Raw genomic sequence first — 20,294 nt, forward strand, 5'->3', positions numbered from 1 at the left:
GCAGGAAGAAATGGTGCTTCATTATATTGCCAGTGCATTTGGGGATGAAAAGAACAGAGAAACAAGTCACACACCCAAAAAACTCTACTAGGACAATTTTGATGGTCACACCTGTCAGGCAGGTATTTCTGACATAGCTCAATATACATAACAACTGCTTCCCATTTTTTTGTTCAACGTGGGTTAGGTTAGATGATGGTAACAAACAATCTCCAAATCTCAGTGACTTAAGACAAGTATTGTGTATTATTTGTTCTGACTGTATCCTGGTAGGCTCTGTGAGTCTTACCCTAATTCAAGCACTCATAATGGGAAAAAAAAACCCAACTTTTAAGAGGCATGACAGGGAAATAAGATGATGGAGATATATACTAGTTAAGACCAGTGATATAGGCCATTTCATTGGCCAGAGCAGATCGAACAACAAGGTATTGGACCACACCTGTTGCTCATATAGTGAAAGAAAAACTTTTCATAAGGAAGAGGAATATGTTCAGAAACAACAATGTGATATACCTTGTATTTTAGCCAGGTATTATTATAACTACCTACAACTATAATAAATATCATGTAATGAAAAACTAAGGAGATAATATAGTGAATAGGGTGCCTACCTTGCACATGGCCAACACAGATTCAATCCCTGGCACCACATATATTTCCTCCAGGAACCACCAGGAGTAATTCCTGAGTAATCTTTGAGTACTGCTTAGAGGTGTAACCCTCAAATATAATAATAAATATTATTAATAATAATAATGTAATACTTGTTCTTTCAAGCCTTTGTTCTTCCTTGAACAGATATCTTGCCTGGCTGACCTTTGAAATCCATTTTCTCCCTTGAACTTATATCCCTTTCTTTGTTTTTACTATTCTGGAAAAGTCTCGCCTTCCTGAACATGCACTCTTCTCTTTGTCTTCCCTCAGATTTTTCTAAGTAAATTTTATTTAATTAAAACTATTTGCATTAAAATTATGTAATTGTCATTATTTGATATTATAAAATGACCTTAAATACTAAGTTTGATTTTGATGAATACAGAATTTTAAAGGAAATTATGTATTAGTTTTTATACCAGGAGTAGAGAAAAATGCAGTGAATATCTTTCACAAGTTACACAGAAAACGCAGAACACTATATACGTGCAGCATATTAGATTTAAACTTTTGTTTCTTAAGAATCTTTTGGTTTTAGGGAATAGAAATCCTCAAAACTAGTTCAAGGAAAGAAATCATTGATTTATTTTGAACCAATGATCATGTATCTTATTTTATCACTAAAACAATAGTAACAAGAGAAGTTTCTCATTTTACTACTACCAGATCTACCACCAAATTTACCCATGTATGTCTGTGCCCATCTGTATATATCTGGTCTTTGCATCCTTTCACTTACTATGCACTGTGGTCAACCTCTAATCTCTCTTCAGTGTGTTCCTTCACACCAGGCACATAATTCTTGCTCTTCACCAAACCCCTCTTTTTAGGCCTCTGCATTTTAACTTTCCACTTGTTAGCCAGATAGAAAAATTTTTATTTTTAATTTATTCTAGTAAGATGTTAGATCAAAGGTATATATGAATGTACTCAGCAGATAGGAAGTTAGAGTTGTTCTTTACTGTATATTTGATTTTCTTGATTCTATTAAAAAGATTGTTTTCTTAACTTTGGAAGTTATATAATGACTTCCTGCCAATTTTTTCTTCCTTTTAGATAAGCACTTGCTTTAAAAAGTTTTATTAATCATTAAAAATTAATAGAAGATTTCCGGATATGCTTCTTTATTTGAAATATTGACAATAACTTGAAATATCTTAAAGACAGGATTTATTTAAAGGAGTTGAGAGGAAAAAAGCCTTGGCTTGGCTTCAAAGAGTTTAAAAAGATTATCTGTCTATAGGCCTCTGACAAAGCTTAAATTGTTACAGTCCTTATATTTTATATTCTGCTGATGTTTGGTAAGAGGAGTTGGTGTTAGGTAGAGTATGAATGTACTTTGCCTACCCCTTTAAGAAAAAATACGTAGCAGCTTCATGACTGCCATTCAGGCTTAATTGCTTTGTGCTCATTATCATATTCAGCTAATATTTATATAACAATATATTTATAACAATATTTATAACAATAGCAACATTCCAGTAAAGTTTTTAAATTTTTGTTTGTTGTCTTTATTGTTTTAGCCTTTGCTGAGTGGTATGATAAGAATTTTTAAAAAAATCATTAGTAGATAGTTAAAGACTCTTGCTCATAGTTTCTTGTTTGCTTTTTGGTAACTCCTTTTAAATCAGTGGTAATTCCTGCCTCTGTGCTTAGGAATCACTACTGGTGGGCTGGGGAAACCATAAGGGATCAAACCAGTTCAGCCTGTTGCAAGGCAGATGCCCTACCTTCTGTACTTGCTCACAGTTTCTGTAATTATTCAATTAATGATGGAAACACATGTTATTTGACTTAATTAATTATAATACTTTAGGGAGATAAAAGTGAAAGGATACCTTCTAACTAATTGTGAAAAGCCAAGGTTTTCATAAGTAGAAGGATCTTAAACTTATTAAAGTACTTATGTACAGAGTGCACCAAACACTGAACATTGAGGATGAAGATTCTTGCTTTCAGAGAGGGATTACCACTAAGAATGGTCAGATTAAAAAAAAAAGAATGGTCAGTTTATAGCATCATGTTTAGGCCTTTCATACCATGACCATAAAATTGCATAATATTTGAATTACCTTAGCTCAGGGATGTAGTCTTTTATGATCAATATCAAGTCTTCTTCCAGAGTATACTTTTTAAAATACTGAGAAAGAGGCTGGAGCAGTAGCATAGTGGGTAGAATGTTTGCTTTGCATGCGGCCATAATGGGTTTGATCATGGTCCCTCAAGCCCACTCAAAGTAAATTTTGCATGTCATCTTTGCACAAGGGCCATGATAAGGTTCTCTGTATTGTTCCAATTTTAATATATTTGCTGCCGAAGCCAGCACTAGAAGTGAATTCTGAACACAGAACTGGGAATAACTCTGGAGTACCACTGGATCTGGCCTCCCAAACTCTAACCAAAACACTGAGAAAATATTTTTTATGATAAAGCATAATAGCAGTTTGCCTATGAAAAAGTAATTCGATTTTGTTTTAAAATATGCTTAAAAACATTTTAAGAAAGTAATTTAATACTGTATGCATTTTAATTGTTCTTTTTAAAAAACACTGTCTTAGCTGGTGAAGCTTAGTGTTGATGAATACCAGACCCCTCAACTTAGATTAAATTAAATGCAAACACAATCTCTACAAAGCTATAAATCTGACATGGAAGTAGAAGAGACAGACTTCATCTTGTCTCTTTTTAGCTTTTGGGTTATACCTGGTGATATTCATAAGTTACTCCTGGCTCTTGGTTCAGGAATCAATCCTGGCAGTGCTTATGAGACCATATGAAATGTCAGGGATTGAACCTGGATCAGTGACATGCAAGGCAAGTAACCTACCTGCTTTGATATGTCTCTGGCCCCTCATCTGGGTTCCTTAAATCAAAACACTTTGAGTTTTAAGAAAAAGCAATTGTCTGGTGTTAGGATATTATTGCATTCTAAAACAATCATTCTGCTTCACATTGGTCAAATTTTACTTTTTATTGTTATATTTTTATTTCTGAATTGTAGATGAGAGAACCTTAATATAGAAATCTGATATCTTGAACCAGAGGATTACTTAATTATCTAAAGTATATATGTAAATTTATTTTATATATTTATATATAAATAGTATATATATAGTTATATATAGTATATAATATATATTATATATATAGTATATAAATCGTATATATATAGTTAAATTGCAAAACGGAAGAAATAGTGGATTAGGATGCGATGGGATTAGGTACAGATATGACTTAGAAGCCAAAAGGATAAAGCTCAAAATGACGGAGGACTTTACTGAATGGGCTAGAGTATATACCTGCCATGTTGAGAGGCTGAGTTGCTTTCCTGGTAAGATGTGGCCAGATGATATCCAATTTCTGTCGGGTACCTGAGTACCAGAGCGCAATAAGCACAATCACTGAATAGAGTTGAGTCACATGTTTGTACCTCCTGTTTGTAATGAATTAGCAAGTATAGAGTTATTATACTTTCTATTAGTGGAATCTAATATATTATTCTATATTAGTGGAATATAGAGTCCAGAAATATAAACCAGCACTAATATGGTCAGCTGACTTGATAAAAGAACCAAGATAATTTGATTGACAAATTAGTTTTTTCAATAAATGCTGCTAGAACATTGGAGTTCTGTGCATTTATAAAAAGAAACTAGAGACATACCTCACAATTAAAAATACTCAAATTGATCATGGCTTTAACTGTGAAGCTATTAAACTAAAAGAAAACAAAGGTATCAATTTGGATTTGAATTTTTAGTTACAGAAAACATGACTTTTACTAGTAAAGAGCACTTAAAATTTTTTTAAAAATAGACTATAAAAGGTGCTGTTAAGGACAAAAGGAGATAGATTACAGTCTAGGAATAATATTCATAAATCACATTTTTATTTTTGGTTTTTTGGGCCACACCCGGCGGTGCTCAGGGGTCACTCCTGGCTGTCTGCTCAGAAATAGCTCCTGGCAGGCACGGGGGACCATAAGGGACACTGGGATTCAAACCAGCCACCTTTGGTCCTGGATTGGCTGCTTGCAAGGCAAATGCCGCTGTGCTATCTCTCTGGGCCCCATAAATCACTTTTTTTTTTTTTTTTTTTTGGTTTTTCAGGCTACACCCATTTGATGCTCAGGAGTTACTCCTGGCTAAGTGCTCAGAAATTGCCCCTGGCTTCGGGGGACTATATGAGACACCGGGGGATCGAACCGCGGTAGTGATCTTTCCTTGGCTAGCGCTTGCAAGGCAGACACCTTACCTCTAGCGCCACCTCACCGGCCCCAAATCACATTTTTAATAAAAAGATTATATCCAGCATATATAAAGAGGTCTTTAAGCTTATTAAGAAACTGAGTAAGTGGAGCCAGAGATATAGCAGAGTGGTAGGGCTTTTTGCCTTGCATGCAGCTGATCCAGGAAGGACGGTGGTTTGAATCCTGGCATCTATATGCCATGCATGCCATGCGTGCATCCCCATGCCTGCCAGGAGTGATTTCTGAGCACAGAGCCAGGAGTTACCCCTGAGTGCCACTGGGTGTGACCCAAAACCAAACAAAAATAAACATTAAAAAAGAATAAGTTGTTATATTTTATTAAAAAAAGAAAAAAGAAAATGAATAAGTCAATTTAAGAAATGTACAACAGATCTAAAGTATTTTCTTATAGATTTATAGATATAGGAGGCATATTACATATATTTGTTATATATATCATTTTTAAAAAGAGCACTATAATGGTTTGTTTCTTATCATGGCAATTGCCTTATTCACTGTATTATAACTAGTTCAAGAGGAACACTATTGTAAGCTAGGGGTTATAATTTCCTGTAACTTCTCAATTTAGCATGTAGTCACTGAGGGGGTTAGGCATCACGTTAAGATCTATTTGTTTTTTTAAATTAGGAACTTAATTTCTTTTTCCTTCTAGTTAGAAGACATTGATTCTACTTCTTGGGGTTTTTTTGTTTATATTTTTGTGCTTTACAAAAAATGTTGAATTTCCCACCCAAGAAAAGGTGCAGCAGAGGGTTATTTTACAGAGATAAGTGAAACTTGGCGAAGTTGAAAAGCTTTCTAGTTTTCCCTTAATTGCTTTTTTCCAAAGTTTAACTTACTCAGCATTACAGTTTAATGAACCATCTAGGATTTAAACACAGTGTATTGACTTATTCCTTGTGATGAGGTGCAAAGAATGGTACTAGGATGCAGATGTCATAATCAAGGGAGACAGTGAGGGCTCGATGTCCTGACAGCTGTTTGAACTGTATGCACCTGGATACATGTCTGCAGAAATTATGACAGAGACTATTGGAGAAGTAAAGATCAAAATAAGCTTTAGATTGCATATTTAGGAAGTAGACTACCCTAGTTTCTAGGAAAACAAGATACTGTTTTTAAATTAGAAAGTGGCTTGCATAGGGTTTTGTATGAGAGAAGTCATTGTAGTGGTAGTTAGAGGGAGCCAAGACAGAAATTTAGAGTCAGAATAGTACTGCTTTGGGAACTAGTTCAGTTTTCTAGATCATTTGCATTGAGAAAACATTTTTCTCAAACATCTACAATATATATGTGGTATATATAAAGATTAAAGACACTACACTTGCCCACAAGAAAAAAGCTCTCAACTGAGCCAGATAGATAGCCATCTATATACAATGAACTCTATATGAAATCGGTTCAGAGTAAGTACAGTAGCTTCTTAGAGGAGGGATTAATTTTGATTTTAGAGATCAGGAAGTCTGCATGTATGCAAACTAGATAGCATTACTATTAACCTTGAAAGAAAGGTAGAGTTTGAATGGGGGGAAATGGGTGGGGAAGGGAATTTCCAGCAGAGGAAACTAAGAAAATGTGGAGTATATTTGAAGAACATCTGTTGTGACTTGAGGAGAGATATCATTGGAAATAAAGCTGAAAAGATGGATTGGCACCATATCATGTGGTATCTTCCAGAATAATAAAGTACAGATAACACATTTTTTGCTAAAGTCAAGTGTACAGATAAATATAAACTTCTTTTGTAAAGTGGGGAAAATAAACTTGAAAGATTTAAGGCTAGGAGAATATTGGATGTCTACAATTACTTGAGGGGAGGAGTCTGAGTAAGAGAATTTAATGAGATTATTATATTAAATCATTATGTTTATTTTCATTTTTGTAATTTAAAAGTAAGTGCTAAATCACTGTCATATATGAGATGGTAATCTGAGGAGAGGCTCGTTATAGTGGTAAGATGAAAGTAAATTTATTTCTGTCATTAAAAAATTCTGTTTAATAAAAGTTACTAAAGCTTAATTATGATCTGTGAAAATTAAAATCTAATAAGTTTTTATTGTAAATTATATCTGAACAAACAACATTTATGAATATGTTTTCTTTCCTTTTACATGTGATTATTATGTGTCAGATGGCTCAAAGAACTAGAGTGCATACTTTGCATGCAGGACCCTGGGTTATGTCTATATCACTCTTAACAGGTTCCCTGAATACTACAAGGTTTGATTCTACTCCAAAATCAAAACAACAGTAAAATTATATACATAAGACTGCTTTTAAAACATGCCTTTGATGGCCAATAATTATATAACTTAAAGTGTCTTTGATGTTCCACAATCCAACCCCTTTCATTTAATATCCTTGAAACAGCTCACTTCCTGGTACTTCTTATCATGGCATGTTTTAAAATAAAGTGAGATATTAATTTATTAAGTAATTGATGATGGTTACTGAGTAATAGGTAAGCAAAGCAATATTTTAGGGGTTATTAGTTTTTTAAGTCATATGATATTAATCAAATAGAAGAAAATCACCTGGTTCATGTGAAAAATTTAAGTAGATAATCCATATTCAGCTTGAAAGAAAAAATAGTTGCTGCTATCTTTCTTAGGTATATTGTCTTTCCTCCTGCCTGTTCTTCTCTTATCTACAGAAAATAAATTCTACAAGTGCATTTATTGCCTAAATCATGCTCTGTGAAACATAAGCAAATAAAATTCTTTAAATTAATTCTTTTAAATAAATGACCCAAAATATTTTCAAGAAACAAAATATACTATTTAGTAAATGAAAACTAGTTAACAGTTAGGGAATCGGGGCCTGTGGAGAAATTTAGTATCAGGGTCCCGTGCCTTGCAAATGGTCTGATCTGAATTTGATTCCTATTATCACCCCTGAACCAACTGACAAGCCTCTCTGAGAACTTCTTGACAGGCCCCAAACCAAAAACAACTTGAATGGCTTAGTTTGAAGCATTTATTCTGATAGAGTTGTGTTATTTAATGTTCCATTTTTGTTCCATTTTCTTTATTGGCCAGTAACTAATTCAGCTCATCTAGTAGGAGAAATAACCATCTTTGTATTGATGAAGTTTAATATGTAAGAGTCACTGCATACCTGGGTAATTTTTCTGAAATAATACTTAGTGAATTGTCTTGTTTTAAACCTGGAATGTAGATTGATGGCAGGATGTGTCTGTGTGACTTGGAATTGAGTATGTCAGAAATCATCTATTCCAGAAGGTTGTAAACTTAATTTGTAGGTTTTTTACTTTATAGTTTACTTTTGGGCCACATTCCTTGGAGCTCAGAACCCTTTACTCAGTGCTCAGGAGTCTCTTTTGGTGGTGTTTCTGGAATTTTGTGGTACTGGGGATAATTGCAGAATTTTGTGCTTTTGGAATCTTGTGGTACTTAGGCCTCCTTTCCTGTTGCAATATCTCTCTGGCTTCCTGAATTTGTAAACTTTCAAAGTATCCTAAAATACATCTGTATAAATAAAGTCATTTATGTACTAATTTGTATTTTTGAAATTAGGGAATTAAGGTTTTAGGAGTTCAGATATTTAAGAAATCTATTTTATGTAAATAGTAGAAATAATTAAATGAAAGGTGTTTTAATTTTTTTAAAAAAATTAATTCTTTTAAAAATACCAAGGTATATACACCAAATATTGTAAATGATTATTATCTAAATGATCCCAATTTAAACATTGTAAATTAGGAGTTACCATATATTCTCAAGTATAAGCCAAGTTTTAGGCACAAAGTTTGTGCTGAAAAACCCGAACTCAGCTTATATTCGGATCATGCAGGTTATTTGATTCAGTGCATGTGAATCAAATGCATGTAGTCTCCATTTGTCTTCTGCCATCTGCTGGGGGGGTTGGTGCTTCAGCTCAGTCCACAAGTCACAGCTCAGCTGAAGCGGTAGGCGGCTGAACTGAACTGTTTGCCACTGAACTATTTAACCCACATATTCTGTGCTTTGTATGAGACTGACAGCAGTGATGATGATATTTGCAAACTCAGTGATGACAATGTCTATCTATGCTGATACCCTCACATCAGATACAGCTGAAGCTCTGTTTGGACATACAGATGAGGAGGAGGAGGAATCCAGTTTTGAAGGATTTTAACCTTTGTGATTTAGCTTGATTACCTACATGTTAAGCTACGGTTTTCTGCACTTTGTTTAAAGTTTTAAAGTTATTGTTGCTAGTTTACAGTTATTCTTTAGCAATAGATATTGAAAAACATTTAACCTCCTAATTCCTCAATTATAGTAATTGTTTTGGGTATATATTTTTATTTATGAAATTTACCAGTGCTGCTGCATTTTCCACCTTGGCTTATAGTCGAGTCACTAAGTTTTCCCAGTTTTTAGGGTAAAATTGGGGGGTCGGCTTATAATCGAGTTGGCTTATAGTCGAGTATATAGGCAATTAATTTTCCTAACATGTATTTTAAGGCTTATTTATATTGCCAGTAGCCAGAAGCTAGATTGAAAAAAGCAGTTTTTAAGGATAATTATACTACTGGTAAAAGAAACTGTTTCCTCTAAGCGGAGTTCTCTTCAGTTATCAATAACTTGTTACTTATAAATTTTCATTATTTTTATTTATGTGTTTGGGTCAAAGTGTCTGGCAGTGCTCAAGGCTTACTCCTAATCTTTCACTCAGGGATCACTCCTAGCATGCTCAGGGGATTATATGGGGTTATGGGGTAGAACACAGGTCAGTAATGTGCAAGGTAAGTGTTCTACCCATTGCACTGAATATTTAAATCAGCCCTGTTAATTTCTGGTTTTATTTCATTTATTTTATTTTGAGTTTTATTATAAAACTTAAGGTTTTTTCTAAAACATTCTGCTCAATTTCATATATTTACATTTGTTGGGAATTGTCTGACGAGATATGGCTTATGTTGGTACACATTCCACGTGTACTTGAATGTGTATTCTGTTGTGGTGTTTGGAATGGTCTAAACATGCCCGTAATATTTTTGCTTGTTTGGTTTGTATTTCTACTCAGATAAGGTGGTGTGTGGGGTTTACTCCCAGATCAGTGCTCAGAGGTTGATTCTAGAGGTGCATAGGAGACCATGTGGTTCCAATGATCAAACCTGTAGCTCCTGCATGCAAAACATGCTCTCCAGAGTCTTATGCTATCTTCTTGGCCCTGCTCCTACTATGGCACCTTAGACTTGCATTTATTTTATGTGGAACAAGGGATTTGGGGTAATCCTCAATAGTGCTCAGAGTCTGTTCCTATCCATAAAACAGCTCACTTCCTGGTACTTCTTAGCATGGTATACTTTAGAATAAAGTGAGATATTAGTTTCTTAGGTAATTGACAATAGTTACTAAGTAGTAGGAACGCAATGTAATATTTTAGGGGTTATTAGTTTTATAAGGTATATGATATGAATCAAATAGAAGAAAAGGACCTATGAGTAATTTGGGTAGATACTTCATTTATAGCTTGAAAGAAAAAAAATGGTTGCTGCTTTCTTAGAAAAGACAGAATTTCTATCCACTGTACAATAATAAACAATAATAATAAATTATAAGTAAATAAATAATAAATAACAATAATAAACAATAATAACTGTACAGTTTTATTCTGTAGAAAACTTTCAAATTTAGGTGCTGGGGGAATAGCACAGTGGGTAGGGTATTTGTCTTGCATACCAATCTGGGTTTGATTCTCAGTATCTGAGAACCTATCTGAGGCCAATCTGGGTTTGATTCTCAGTATCCCATGTGGTCCCTCAAGCATGCCAGGAGAGATTTCTGAGCACAGCCAAAGTAACCCCTGAGTACTGCTGGGTGTGGCCCAAAACTAAAACACAAACACAAACAAATGAAAAAAATTCAAATTTTATGCAGTTTCTTCTTGATTATCCAAGAATAATTTGTATTTACTGAATTTTTTCACACTTATCCTACTTAATAATCTCCAGAACACTTTGTGCATGGCTGTTTATTAATATATTTAAAAATAGCTCTTTGACATATAGGGGATAGCACAGTGGTTAGGGAGAATGGTAGGTATTGAACACAGAGTATAATTCCTGGCACCAAATGGTCCTTGGAGCATTGCTCTGTTTTGCCTGGAAGTCCTGAGCACTGCAGAGGGCCCTGGATATTGTGACATGAGAGAGATTGAGCAGCAAACATCCTTGGTTCCTTTCTTACACTGAATGACCTGCCCTGCCCATAAGCACTATGGAAAGCTTCTTCCCTCCCCGTCTCACCAAAACAGCTATAATAATGTGTTAATTCAACATAAATTATACATATTTATAGGAAAAAATATTTTCCCTAGAGTATATTTATAAAGAAGAGAGGCATTGTTTTCTAATTTTTGCCAGTCACTTTATTAACTAGTTTGTGCCAAGAAAACTGTATTCCTGTGTGTGTGTCAGTAGTCAGTTGATTGCAGGTACTGTGTTTTGTATTTGTTTGTTCAGTTTTGGGGCCACCTCTGGCTCTGTGCGCAGGGATCACTCTTGGCAGGTCTCAGGAGACCATATGTGGTAACAGAGATTGAACTCCCGTTAGCTATGTGAAAGGCAAGCACCTTACCCATTGTATATCTCTCAGGCCCTTACTGTGTTGTTTTGATTGAATTATAGGAGGAAAATAGAGCTTCACACAGAATCATGACTTGAGAAGAAAATATTTAATAGCCTTTCAGTTAATTATGGTTATTCTTCTTTGATGCTGTAGCAAAACTCAACCAGTAGTTATTGCCTATTGATTGAGATAAATGTGAGATATAAATCTGTAAACTCTTTATAAAATTATAAATAAGATTATTGGTTTATTTTATACTTCTAATGGCTCTTTTAATAATGCATGTTTTTATGATATACTATTTGGGGAATATTAATCAGTTTTATTTTATAGATCTTCCACATGTTCATATACTTTGTTGATCTACAGGATTTAAAAATCCACTATCTATACAGTTTTCTAATGTTCAAGTTACTCTTACAGTGGCAATTCTGAATTTTCTAAAATTATGATTTTTGTTTGAAACCTCAAATTGTTATGACCCGCTAACAAATGTTTCCTTTCTTATTCCTTGAAATCAGTAGATCATTTTTTCCTCAATCAAAATGATCAGTCTTCTACCCATACCCAACCCCCATTAATCCCACTTCCCTTCCCTGTGTTGTTTCTATGATGACCTGGGTTCCCATATAGTTGGTTTCCATACTGGCATACTTGGTTGTAGTACTTGACCATTTTTCATTGCAATGTTCACACATACTTTTTAGTTCTTTAGAGATCACATACTTTGTTTTTGCTCTGGAGTCTCCAAAGAGTATAGCTGCTGGGATTGTGTACTTGGGCATGTGAGCCAATACTGGAGATTGAACTTATGGCATCACAGACTTCACACAAGCAAGTAGTGCTCTATCCCAGGCTCCCAGAACAGAGTTAGTTGTTTTTTCAAATCAAATTCTTAAAAATTCCAGCAAGATCAATAAATTAAAAAGAAAGAAAAAGCTGAACAAATCAAAATGCATGTTTTAGAGCTCACTCACCATCTAATTGTACATCCTTAAAACAACTCTCATACCTGACTTTGTGGTAAAAGTTCTTTATTCAAACTTCGGTTTTGTCACACAAAATACCTTGCACAGGGGCTGAAATCTCAAAAATTTTATTGCTTTATCAAGGATAAATTCTTTTTAGGATCACAACCAGATGTGCTCAGGTTTTACTACTGGCTCAATACACCTGACAATTCAGGTGACCATATGTGATTATGGAGACAGAACCCAACTCAGCTGTATGAAAGGAAACATTCTACCTGCTGTACTCGCTCTTCATCCCTTTAAGGGCATTCTCATGAAAATGTACTTTAAATTTTTTTTTTATTCTAAGAGCTTGGCATCAACAAATAAAACTTCTAGCACAGTTTATTTTGATGCATGCTATATGGTTCCAGTAGTTCTGCTCATCATTTATGTTCAAAACTTACATTTCATTTTTAAAACTTTTAACATTATTTTTAGAATAGTTGTGACCCTGTGAATACTTTCGAAATGGTTTCAGGATTTTCCAATGCTCTCAAAGTATGTCCTGAGAACTACTTATATAGTAATATAAGAACATACAGGACAGAATCTAGGAACAAACAGATCTGGTTATGCCTAGCTGTAAGATCTGGGACAAGGGCTGGAGCGATGGCGTGGAGCGGTAAGGTGTCTTCCTTGCTGGCGCTAGTCTAGGACGGACCTGGGTTTGATCCCCCAGCATCCCATATGTTCGGTCCCCCAAGCCAGGAGCGATTTCTGAACACATAGCCAGGAGTAACCCCTGAGTGTCACCAGGTGTGCCCCCCCCCCAACAAAACAAAACAAAAACAAAAGATCTGAAACTAGTAGTTAATTACATCAGCTTTATTTGTAAAGTGAGTTTATGGTAGTATTATATCATACAGTTTGTATATGTCAGCATATGAAGAGCTCTTAAAAGAATACTTGTCATAGAAGAAGTATAAATTTGCAACATTTTTTGCATCCTAAATATACATAGACTTATGTATTATATCATTAATTCTAGGTATTTGAATATTCCATTCAAGTCCATCTTAGGGCTTTCAAACTAGCTTGTATTTAAATCAGACCAAATAGGTGACACAGTTCATTTCTAATGAAAGAGATATTTCTTTATATAGGTATATCTTATTTATGTGACATTAGGTTTCAGAATATACTATGATTTGCTTTGGTAGCAGTGATGGAGAAGTATGTGCTCTCATCTTCATTCTATAAGTAGGTTCTCACATTGAGCAATGTGTGCATTAAAGAAAATTTCTTCTGCAGTTTCAGTGAATCATTTTGCAGTGTATTACAAAGGGATCATTGGGTTGTTTCGATATTAAAATAGTTAAACAGCCATTTATATTCTGTAGACATTGTTTTCACTTTATATATTTTTGTAGTCAAATTTTATTTGAAAGTGTTTAGCTCTTTGACACATAAGTTCGATTCTCCTTTTCCAATAACCTTTATCTAAAGCTTTATGCTAAGAGGTTAGTTATCATTTCTGCCACTTAGTATAAAAGGAGAATATTGAACTTCTTAATACAGTCAAAGTTATTCTTTCCTTTACTAGAATGATAGTGCAGGATTAAGGCACTTGTCATGCATACAGCTAACCCAGCTCCTTTTGCATACATGGCTCTTTGCATGTATCACTAGGTGTGGCTCCAAAACAAAAAATTTAATTTTTTCTTAAGTTGAATTAGCAATTCATACAGAATATGTAGGACATTTATTGTTAATGGATTTTTTTTTAAACTTTGTCTGAAATTCTGATTGAAAGTGGCTTGGCTGTTGGAGGATAGGCCATATCTGGCTGTTCTCAGTGCTTATGGCTCTGTGCTCGGGGATCATTCCTACTCTGCGTAGGGGACCAGTATTCAGACCACAGTTGACCACATCCAAGGCAAACACCTTAAACCCTGGATTCTCTCCAACCTTAAGTTAGTAGTTTAATCATGCCTTTGGAGACCACAATAGTCTTTATGCTATGGATCAACTCATTGAGCTAAATATTAGTTTTTTGGATAACTAACATTTACATATGAGACTGAGAGGGCATCTGTAAGTTTTATTATTATTTGTTTTACATTTTGTTTTGGGGCCACATCTGGCAGTACTTCTGGTTACTCCTATCTGAATTCAGGAGTTACTCCTGGTGGATATCAGCGATTAAACCCAGGTTGGGCTGTGTGCAAGGCAAATCCCCTACTCCTTGTACTTTCTCTCTGGCCCCTGTGAATTTTATTTTTATGAAAGCCAACTCAAAATTTACCTACCCTCTTCTTAAAGAAATTTAGTTTTATTAACGTCCATTTTGTAGTCTAAAGAAAACAAATTCAAAATCTATGAAATTTTTCAGTGCATACTGAATTGCATAAAAAGATAATATATACAATATTTTCTGTCATCTTTGTGTAACCAGCAGCAAAATCAGGTTCCTTTCCGATTTGAACTTTGAGTGAACTCTTTCATAAAGCACTGATGTTACATTTCCTCATTTGTCTCTATATTTTCTGTGTATCATAAACACAAAAGAAACTTTTTTTCTTAACCAAGAGAACTTTGATGTAATTTGCTAGGACCCTAAAAAAGATCTGGAATAATTTCATATTTTCTTTAACCTCATGTTTATAATTTGGTTTTGGAGTTCTATGAAACGCCTTTCACTGTAAGTTAGGCTGGATGATAATCACTCTTCTCTGCCTGGCCAAAAGGTAATATTCAGTGCAGTGACACATTCAAAAGGAAAGAGGAGAAATTTCCAAGCATTTATCTTAACTTTATTTTTAGTGATGAATGCCCTTTTTTCTCCATTTGTTTTGATTGAAAATAAAGTGTTTCTTTGTCAACTCTAAGGACACATATGTATTCTATACCTCCAGACCCAGATCCATGTGCTTATATTATGCTATTTCTAAAGACTTGCGTACACCTAAGCTCTTAATCCTTTTCCCTGAGCCATCTCCAAAAGCAAACTTCATATTTGGTGAAGCAAGAATTGTTTCTAAAGATTGTCCTTGGATTGAGTTGTAGAACAGGAAAAGAGTTTGCAATTCTGGGAGTTCCCCTTGGCTCCCACCACCAAACAACTGAAGGTTTCTGGAACCTGCATAGGTCCCCATCTTAATAGAACATCTTTTAAAATCCGAGTTAGCAAAATAAAAACATTGTATTACATAGTAATTTCTTATGGCTTTTAGGTTTATAAATTTTTTTTAATTTTTGATAAATATAAAAGCTACCCTTTCAGATACATAATAGTAGTCTGAAGAAACTTCTAATAGGCTATTTTCAGACAACTTCTTCAGGAGACATCATTGTAGTGGTTTAAATTAGTAAGATCTTCTGACATTATAACTGGAAAATTACTTTTCAAGAAGTTACTAGATAAATGAATTTAAAGTAGATGTCTAAGTCATATAGTTAGAGGATTACTGGTTAAATCTGTCCTCCATTACATGCATGTCCTTTAAGTATATAATCCAGCTATGGATATCTTATGCATTCAAATGTGTATTTCTGAAAATTTGGCATAGATGATTTATATTTTGGCTTGGGATGTGGAAACAGCAAACTTTTTCCAGTTTACATTATGTAAATTAATAGTGGAAATAGCGGTATATTTCCTTATGATATTATATTGTTAAATATAGGTCATGTGGATTCATTTCTGGTAGAAGAAATAATGTGCCACAAAATGAATGATTAAAATTATAGTAGAACTTAAATTTCATATTGATATTCTTTAGTTCTATATACAACCCAGTCTTTTATTGATTTATTTTCTCCTAGTTTCTATAGAAAATAATTATTTTAAAATATATTTACTGGTAACTGTTTTATTAGATAGCTTTATATTTATGTATATATTTTAATAAGAAAAACCACTGCATTCTTACTAAAGGAAAATATTCTTGCATGATTTATTTTGCTTCTATGTCTTTGTGTGTGTGTGTGTTCAAATTCTCGATGCAACTGAAATGGAATCATTGTGTTCTGATTCATGAGTGTTCTGAATGATCATCATGTGTGTTCAAATTCTTGATGCCACTGAAATCATACCTAAGCTGATTTGAAACTTGCCAGTATAATTTTGTTGGTAGACACTGAATTTCTTATCTTAAGGAGGAATTATTTAATGAAACAGTAAATTAGCTGATAAATTATATCCCACATTTGAATGTGGTACTAATATAAGTATTTAATCACTACATTTATGACTCAGCTATAAATTCTTAATTATATTTAAAAGTAATAATGGACCTTCAGCAAACAATTTATAGTAAGTATAAATATTCCTGAAACTACTTTTTTCCCAAGGTGATTATAAGTGCTATACTTTTGAGGTGAGTGCACTATTTATTGGTGGCTATAAAATAGATATGACAAAGAAAAAAACACCTGATTCTTAATGAGGGCAGTTACAAGTAGTCCTATTTGTTTGCTATGGCTTAGCAGAGTACTGTGTTATATGCTCTATTTTTTTGTTGTAAGAATTTATTCAAGAGACAAAATTGATTAACATAATGAGGTAAACTAACATAACATAATATAGTAACATAACATAACATATAATTAAAATAATATAAGAATACATGTAACTCAAAGAAAGATTCTGATTAAAACACAAATTTTTTTTCATAATGGCTCTTTCATAGTAGTATTTTAGGTACATATTAACATTGAATCACCAAATATGTCCTCCCCCCATCCCAGTTCCCTTTCTACACCCATATACCCCACCATCACCCCCTGGGCTGCTAGAGTAGGTGGACCCCTCTTTGTCTGGCTTACTATTAGTGATCATATATCTGTTTGGTCCTGGAACCCTCCCTTGTTTCCCCCTCTATTTAAGAGGCAGAGCTAGATAAATAGAGGTATGTGGTTTTGTTTGAAGGAAAGGAAAGCAGTAGATTGGGGTACAAAATAAGAGAGAAAAAATAAGAAGTTAATGAAAATGGGCGGAGTTCCTTGCAGTGGTCCTCAAACTGTGGCTCGTGGGCCACATATTGTATTTGTATCTGTTTTGTTTCCTCATTGCAAAATAAGATATATGCAGTGTGCATAAGAATTCGTTCATAGGTTTTGTTTTTACTATAGTCAGACCCTCCGATGGTCTGAGGGACAGTGAACTGGCCCCCTGTTTAAAAAGTTTGAGGACCCCTGCATCTAGAGGCTTCCAACCTCAGTTTGAGAGGGGATGTGAAAAAGGTAATTGAAACACCACAACAATACAGAAAGAAATATCAAATCAAATAACCAGTAAGCACTACAGCAATAAAGACAAGCACCACAATATAGTGTCAGTTCTGAAATCAAATCATGCTTGAGTGCAAAAGAAAGAGAAACATAAGATAAAGTAATATTGGAGACATCAACTTCAATCTCTACACCAAAATAAAGCCGTCAAAATAATCGATCGATTGATAAATAAATATGTGAAAAAATGATTGTTTTGTGCTTTTTTTTTTTCTTTTCTTTTTCCCCCTGCATAGGCACAGTGACTATTGGGGATATTATAGAGGGAATTCCCTTGGTCTAGAAGATAAAGGGTTTCTCCATCCCTGAAGTATACTGTCATGGGATTAACTATAGACTCCTTGCATCATCATTTATTTACTCTTCCCTTGTTACTTTCGTGGTGTATGGAAGAGTTCTGCTTTGTCTTGGATGGTAAAATCAGACCTCTGTATCTAGAGATCTTGGTGGCTGTGCAGCTCAAGGAATGGAGCTTATGAAGTCTTCCTTTGTGGCTCTAGCAGTTCTGCTTCTTCAGTGTTGTTTAAATCCATCTTCTGTAGTTGGTGGTCTTGGTCTTTATGTTGCTACTAGGATGGAGCCTGGGATAAAGTCTTTCGTTATGTTTCCGAAGACCCGTTCAGTTGTGGTTGTCTCAGTCAGACCTCTGGAATTGGAGATCTTGTTTGTTGAACAGATTATAGACCAAAAGCTAGGTTAGAGCTTTTTGTTGTTGTTGTTGTTGTTGATGTTGGTTCCGGATGCCTGCTGTTTAGTACTGGTTGTAACAACCAGTCGTCTGTATATAGCGATCTTGGATTTTGCACAGATCAAAGAGTGACATGTTTTCTGATTTTGTCTTATTGTTAGCTGATGAGGAAGGACAACTTGCTCTTAGATCAATTTGTTCCCATTTCTTCATTGTCAGGTTATCAATTTAGAACTGGTGCATGTTGGCCTCAGCAGCATTGTGAATGCCCTGGAGGGGGTTTGGCTCCTGGAGCTGTTGTGGAGAACTCTGTCGTTTCTATGTCTGGGATCCAGGAGTCAAGGGTAGACGGTTGGAGTCTAGTTCCCTGGAGCCTAAGTTGTTTCAACATGACATACGTTCAGGGTGGGAGATGTTCCTGTGTTGTAAACAAGTATGAGTTCTTATCCCTAGTAGATAAGAGCTTGTTTTTACACATACAGTTTCCCCTTTGTTTAATATGTCTTTGCAGGAGAAAGTGGTGCTACATTATATGGCTGGTGGATTTGGGGGTGGAGAGAAAACAGACACCTAACAAAAACTAAGAATATGTATGCTTACATATATCTAAAGGAAAAAAAGTTTCTTTTAAAAAAATAAGAAAAAAAAAGATTAAATAAAATACATAATTATAAAAAAAAAGACGTAATTAAAGGAATAAAGTGGTGGGGCCGGTGAGGTGGCGCTAGAGGTAAGGTGTCTGCCTTGCAAGTGCTAGCCAAGGAAGAACCACGGTTCGATCCCCCGGTGTTCCATATGATCCCCCCAAGCCAGGAGCAATTTCTGAGTGCTTAGCCAGGAGTGATCCCTGAGCATCAAATGGTTGTGGCCCGAAAAACCAAAAAAAAAAAAAAAAAAAAAAAGGAATAAAGTGGGGCTGGGAGAGATAGCATGGAGCCAAGGCATCTGTCCTTCTGTAGTGTAGAAGGACGGTGGATCAGATCCCGGCATCCTCCATGGTCCCCCTGCCCATCCGGGGCGCTCTCCAAGCATAGAGCCAGGGGCACCCTCCGATCACTGCCAGGAGTGACCCAAAAGAAGCAAAAACAAATCAAATCAAATAACAAAAACTAAAACGAAACAATACAAAAGAAACAAAAGAAACCAACAAGAATAAAAAAGAAACGAAAAAAGAAAACAAAACAAAGAAAAAGGGAGAAAGTGATACCAGAGATCACTTTACATTTGGGGAGAAACAGGATAAGAGGTTGTGTTATATAGGTCTATACTTATGATGAAAGTATAGGCCTCCCCATTGTCTTTTGAATTTTCCTTGTGAGGTGTAGGATCCAGGCAGGGAGGTCTTAGGTAGAGTTCTTGCAGAGGGGGTTCTTTGGAGCTAGTTCCAATATCAAGCCACAGTCTACATTAGGGAGAGGTGATCAGGAGGGCCACACAGCATGGGTCAGTCAGGATGTTGGTTGTATTTTTTTGCCGGGAGCGAGGTGAGAGTTTGAGTGGGTGTCTCTTCACTTGGGTAGTGGATACTGGCTCGTTGGGGTAGGAAGTCGGTCTTGATGCCGACTGGATTAAAAACTGAGGGTGAAGAGTTATAGTGTGGTGGGGATATCGGGGGTGGGATTGAGGGGTGAAGGAATAGTTGGAGTTCTGGAGGAGAGAGAGGGAATAGTATATGGGAGGGGTTATAAAGGGTATAGGTATGGGTTGTTAGTGGTTTAGGTTTGTCCCTTAAGGAGGATTCCTATCTCTGTGTGCTCCTGCGCACATATAAACATATAGAAGTTAGCTTAGGTGTATATTAATGTAGAGAGATGTGGAGGGCAAGAGGTGCGCTGAGTACTAAGTATAGTACATGT

General features: G+C 35.1%; 1 protein-coding gene and 1 pseudogene across 1 annotated transcript in view; one reads left to right on the forward strand and one right to left on the reverse strand.

Moving 5' to 3' along the window:
* The window catches only part of CWC27 (CWC27 spliceosome associated cyclophilin), a 253,087-nt gene that overhangs the window by 61,873 nt on the left and 170,920 nt on the right, over positions 1 to 20,294 (forward strand).
* LOC126002380 (uncharacterized) lies at positions 2,891 to 2,982 on the reverse strand (annotated as a pseudogene).

Source organism: Suncus etruscus, chromosome 2, assembly GCF_024139225.1.
Source record: "Suncus etruscus isolate mSunEtr1 chromosome 2, mSunEtr1.pri.cur, whole genome shotgun sequence".
NCBI lineage: Eukaryota > Metazoa > Chordata > Mammalia > Eulipotyphla > Soricidae > Suncus > Suncus etruscus.